Genomic DNA, 6,000 nt, shown 5'->3' with positions numbered 1-6,000 from the left:
ACCAAATGGTGTTCGTAAACATCGTAATCGGTTGGTCGAACTCGACGAATTTGAGTCTGTCAGAACCGATTCCGAAGAGAAGTCGGTTGGTAGAGTTTCCGACCGACATCGTAATAAGGCCCTATGTGTTTATGTGGAAAATCACGGACCACAAATTTCAGGAATTTCAAAAATATCATAAAACCTTTACAGTCACAATGAGATCATGCTATAGAATTTCCATGATAAGCTTGTCCATTAGCTGACCCAGCATTCGTTGATCCTTATGGATAGTTGAACAATCTAAAGGTTAAGTTCATAGGGTTGAAAAATGTAAAGCACAAATGCTAACTTGTAATTTTGTTCTGCCTGATTGAACGAAGAGATCATCAGTTTACAAAACACCGACAGGTGCATTACCTCACAACAGCACAATATCTAGGGATAAAGTGAGCTGTCTAAAAATAACTGTATAAATGTAAATGTAAATTTGTAAAGCATATTAAACCATAGGCATCAACATGCTGTAACCAGCAAGAGTATACAGGGGTGACCAACAAAGGCAATTATAGCTATAACAGTATAGAAATGCTTGCCCAGAATCATTTTGCTATACTGCACACTGAGTCTGGTACAGAAGGCCTTGTAAATGCATTTCAAAAGCATTTAAATATTTCCATAAACACCTAAAAATCACCTTTACCTGCCCCTTCCATCTTAATGGGGTACAAGTTGTATTGAACATGTAGTAAACTTTAAATGTTATGAATGTGTGATACGTGAATCTCAAATTGAAAACGCTGAAGTCGTGTGTGTGTGAGTGGACTTCTAAATTGTGGGATGAAATCCTGATGAAGGCACGCCTGATTGGCTCCTAAGAGAGCACACGGATTCCGTGTACTGTAGCGCTCACCTTGCCACACGGTTATGATAGAGTTGAATGCAAATTACTTCATAACTATATAACTCATCTTTCTGATCATTTTTGGGACAGGAATACATGTGCTTGAAGTGATTAGAAGACTGGGAGTATTAAACATTAACTAAGCACAGATTTCGCTCATTGTCAATTCAGTTCTATGAGGCCCGTATGTCTCGTAGGCTGTTAGGAAACCATTGTGATAAGAAGTGCTGCTGCCCTTGGACCAACAGTAATGAGGAACTACTGTGATGAGTTCACTGTATTGCCAAGTAGGTTCTCTTTAGTCTCTGTCTTTAAAGGGTCAGCAAAGTCAAATACTCATCATGTACTCTTGGAGCGTGGTTTCTGGCAGAAGGCTTAGTTCAGCTAGCACGTGTATCACTCAATTGAAATATTTTGTCCAAGCAGTCTAATTCCTTTACAAAAAAAGTTATAAGATGTTACTTCTTTTACAGAAATATGTTTAGTAACTTTAAGAAGTTACATGGCTTGGATACAATTTTACTAATTCACTTACGAGGCCTAATAAGGCTAGTTCGATCTGGGTTGCTTGTGTTACCTTATTGGGGGCCTTGCCTGCCAATTCAGGGTGGACTATTCCCATGAGAATAACAGTTAGTACTGATTTGCACAAGGCGGGCCTCTGTCTAGAGTGGTTCTGTGGTGAAAAACAGTGGATTGGAATGCCATCCAGATCAAGTTACCAGGAGTATAAACTATTTGCAAGCATTCCTCCCATCCTTGTATGCTTTATCTTCTTTTTGACTCATCACTAACTCTAATAGTACTGTATACAGCAAAAGATAAACAAAATCAAAGTGCTGTGCACTAATACCACAATGTGATGGACATACCATGAAGCCAATGGTTGAAGTTGGTTAAACCAAACAAGCTAATGGGCAAAGACAGCAGATCGTGAGCCCTTTCAATATATTGTATGTTTGGTGGTGCCTTTTATGCTGGCAACAGTCAACTCTAGCAGATAGCAAGATGCCAAGCAAGACCTCAAAGTGTGTCTAAGACAGCTCACACGTGCAAAGAGCTCAAATCATTTATAAATATGCAGGATACAAATGCCAACTGCATAACAAAAAGAACATCCTTCTAGTAGTATATCCTCATCACTGTCAGAAAGCACAGTGTGCCTGCAGTGGCGCTTAACATATCTGGTCGTGCAGAGCCATTCGCCGCCTTCCTAAGTCTCTGTTGTATCTTCAGTGTACCAATTTCTGCACTTGTGCCCTAGTTGTTTGAAGTGCGCTTCTGTGTCTTCTCCCAAACCTTGCCTGTTCCCATCTACAGCCACCTGGTCTACCAAATACGTCATAGTTCTTGATCTCTGTCTCCTGACACTTGTTTTGCGCCTTTCTTCTGGCATTGTGATGTGAAGAACTGTGAATAATAGACAATAACTAAATCTAGCAAAATGTTCAAGTATCAGCACACTGAAAAAAAGAACACATTTTGGGCCAGATGTATCAAAGGTTTTTCCACGTTCTGTGTCTATGGGAAAATCTGTTCATACATATGGCCCTTAGTCCTGTGAATATCGCCTACCTTTTCATTAAAACGTGTCCTTGTTAAAGCACTCACTGATTTTTTGTGTGAAAATCGATATCACATTAATTGGCATTTTTTGTTTGTTGGCATTTTTCATGTTTTGTTTTTTATTCATGTCATTGTTGCTGGATTTGGATGGCACACTAAAAACGTGTTATGTTATGTTGTGTTCTCGGTGTAAAATAAATACATCTAGTTCATTGTCTGGAATTGATTACGATGCAAAAAACTTAATGGCATTTTATTGTCAGTTATGCTTTTGCCACTGTTGGTGCCCCGGCGCTCAGAGCATTTTATTAAACCGGGAATCTTTTAAACCCCCTCCTCTGCCTGCCTCTCAGGGGCTGCTTATTAATACGGCAGAGCTGCGTCTGGAAGGAGCCGTATTGATGACACGAGTCAAGCCGTTGCTGAGGATGAGAGCAGGCAGAGGGAACCAGCAGGGCCTGTGTAATGCGAGCTCATCGGGGATGCACAGCGCGTTGCAGCATTAGGCATTCGGTTCGTGTTTCACCTAAATGCATGCTGTCTTCTCGAGAGGACGGGCAGGGGCTCTGCACCGGCTCATTCAAACTGAGCGGGGCGAGGGCAGAGCCAGCAGGGAGCAGGGGACCGGCTGGCATCTGGTGGAGAAAGGTTAAGCTGTCTGCTGCACCTCACGTCTGCGGACGCCGGATGCGCGGGTCGCGAGGCGGCGTGGGCAGAAAGGTGCGCGCGGAAGGGTCCCTGCTCGCGCCGTGGATTGCTACGCAGTAGCGGCACGCGGGACGCTGCAGCCCGGATGGAGCTCCGCCAAAACACCTCTCTACGCCACTGGCTCAGCTGACTGGGGTGCCTCTGGATAGAACCCGGTCTCGCCGGGGCAGGGAAAGACTGCATTTTGGAGACATGCTTTCAGTTTAATTTTTTTAATTTAAAAAAACGTGCCACTGGATGAATGGAGGTTTTGAAAAACAATGCCGTATTTACACACGCGCTTCGCGTCATTTTTGGAGCAAGAGAACAGCAGTGAAAAAAATGCGCGCTCATTTATATGTCAATGTACATTTTGTGTACCGCTGAACATGGCATGCTTATCCCATCCACAATGAGTGGTGGCGGTGGGATAGCTGTGCAGGAGCCGCTTGTCACTGGGTGAGGTCCGTGCATCCACTGTGCTTCTGGAGATTTTGGAATACACTCAGCGATTACAATTCATCAAAGGTAAGTTATGAGGTGCAGTGCACGTCTGCGTTGAATATTGTTGTATTTGTAATGAAGGTAGCTCTAAAAAAGGAGAGAAACCGAGCTGATGACGCCCTTACGAGTAACATGCTCCTTTGTGCGAATGTTGATAACGGTTACTTCGCGGCAATTTAAGTCTTTCTTGTTTTCCAACCGCTCCTCTTTTACGGAACAACTTTCAGGAATGGTTATTGGGACGAGGGCAGCCCAGGTGTATATTCTTCATGTCACCAAAGCGATGGTTCTGTGTTGCTGGATGTAGAATTTGGGAAAATCACTTAATCTGCCCGTGCCTTAAAGAAAAAAAATATGTGTAGCATACATCTGCTTGCAAAGCGCTATAAAAAAAACTGAATACACACGTGCACGCACGCACGCACACACAAACGCACGGGATGCTAGGGTACTTCGACAAATGGCTTTTCAGGGGTACAAAGCCTAGGGGGTATGGTGACATATTTCTTGGTGTGAATTACGACAATGAAAATGCTTTGCATTACTCCCAGGGAAAGGGCTAGGGTTCTCTGACAGGAATGTTTATAGGTATGTGCCAGAGCGACTCGTCCTTCCATTGTAAATGCTGTTGTGTAAGTAGTACACCGGGTGCTAAATTTAGCTTGACCAGCAAGTAAAACTCAGTATCAGAGATGACCTGGTAATGTAGCTACCGGTGCTTGGCACTAGGCATGACTCTTATGCCATTCATAATATATAATGTGCTAGGGAGAGACGGCTCTGCACGCCAGGTATCACTTTAGCGGTTGCTTTTAACATGCAAGGTGCAGCACTTAATGTTTGCAAGTGGTTGCAAACGGTGGCCTCAGTCACTTATTTGTATTTATTATTTTTGATTACCAGACTGTGATCCAAGAACAAGAGAGAGACCTGCAGAAAAGGAAGAAAGTGAAGGAAGAAGATGAAGCTAGGAAATAGTGTCAAATGGAAAAGGCAAGGATGGAAAGGAACCTGCAAGAGTGAGAAAGAGACAGGAAGTGTACGGTGGTTGAAGAAAGAGGCGAGAGATAGAATCAAGATGAGGCAGCCTGGGCACTCATTAAGGGCGGCCTTCGGAGTGCAGTGGTGGGATGTAAGGGAAAAAACCTTGGACCCCTGCACTTATGTTTTGACAAATTAGGTACAGGAAAGTGTTTCGAAGAGTATTTTAAGCCATTAGCTATGGGAGCTGACCTACGCGCGCTACTTCAGTTTAAGACTCCCGCTGATGCCCCAGTGAAGTATGTCACCTTAGAAAACAGATCCTGAAATGAAGAATTAATGCCATAAGGTATTAGTAAAGCATATGTTTACTCTTTAAGACTCTTGGCTCTGAAATACCATGTTTATTGTTACCCAGCAATACTCAATGTATCAGCTGTAAAAGAATGAAAAGCTGAGAGGATCCGCTGGAATTCAAACCCTGTGATCATGAAGTCAGACATATTTCTGGTGTGAATGCATGAGTCAGCTAAGCCACCAAGCCTGGCATGTTAGGGTGACACGAGAGTAGATATGTCTGCATGTGGATTATATAGTTCATACTTAGCTTCCAAACAACAGTAATACAGGGGTTACAGTAGAGTGGGGGATACATCGAGGGTGAGGAATAAAGATTTTAAGGGGAAGAGGTTGAGGGAATCGAAGGAAGAGGGAATTAGGGCCGATAATTAGCAAGTAGCTAGGGTCCTAGAGAGCCCAAACTCTAATCTCTGTTGGTCGTCTGAAGTCTAGCTGGTTTTTGCTCTCCTTGTGGCCTTCATCGGCTCTCTGCCTTGGAACATGTGTGATGACTGTCCGAGTCACTGCAAATCTGTGAGACCATAGCTAAATTTAAATAATATTTCCTGGATTCACAGTTCCTCCCAGTTTATCCAGCAGCCTTACTAGGAAATTGGGATACCCATTGATAAACCTGCGACCAAAGAAATGAAGAGCACCCAGAAGGCTTTTGCTCCGTAAATATTTAAGCAATGGATTAGCTCTCCTTAACGCACAAAAGGCATCTTAACATAGGCTTACTAGCGCTGATGAGACAATGTTGTCTAGAACAGCGGTTGTTAACCTTTTGATTTTTGTGGACCCCCACTTAAACTTCCCTGGAATACGGGGACCCCTACTGAGTCATCATTGGAAGTCAAGAACCCCTACCCAAGAAACATCAATGATTTGAACCTCAAATCAATGGATGCAAAAATATAAAAAAGTATACACCAAGCAAATGCTCAAATATTGAAATGTTTTGTTTAATTGACAATCAACTATAGAAACAAACATTTTGCTTCACTATTTGTGTACTTTATTAACTTGAATGTATTCAT

The 6,000-nt window shown here is 42.9% G+C and overlaps 1 protein-coding gene across 1 annotated transcript in view; it reads left to right on the top strand.

The window, feature by feature from the left end:
- Positions 1 to 2,927: 2,927 nt before the first annotated feature.
- The window catches only part of FRMPD4 (FERM and PDZ domain containing 4), a 1,562,866-nt gene continuing 1,559,793 nt past the window's right edge, over positions 2,928 to 6,000 (top strand). Inside the window, exon 1 of the mRNA XM_086934577.1 lies at positions 2,928 to 3,664. The gene's annotated coding sequence lies outside the window, so the exon portion shown is untranslated. The remainder of the gene's footprint in view (positions 3,665 to 6,000) is intronic.

This window comes from Lissotriton vulgaris, chromosome 8 (assembly GCF_964263255.1).
Source record: "Lissotriton vulgaris chromosome 8, aLisVul1.2, whole genome shotgun sequence".
NCBI lineage: Eukaryota > Metazoa > Chordata > Amphibia > Caudata > Salamandridae > Lissotriton > Lissotriton vulgaris.
Note: the sequence above shows the minus strand (reverse complement) of the source record. Positions and strands in the feature narration are given on the sequence as shown.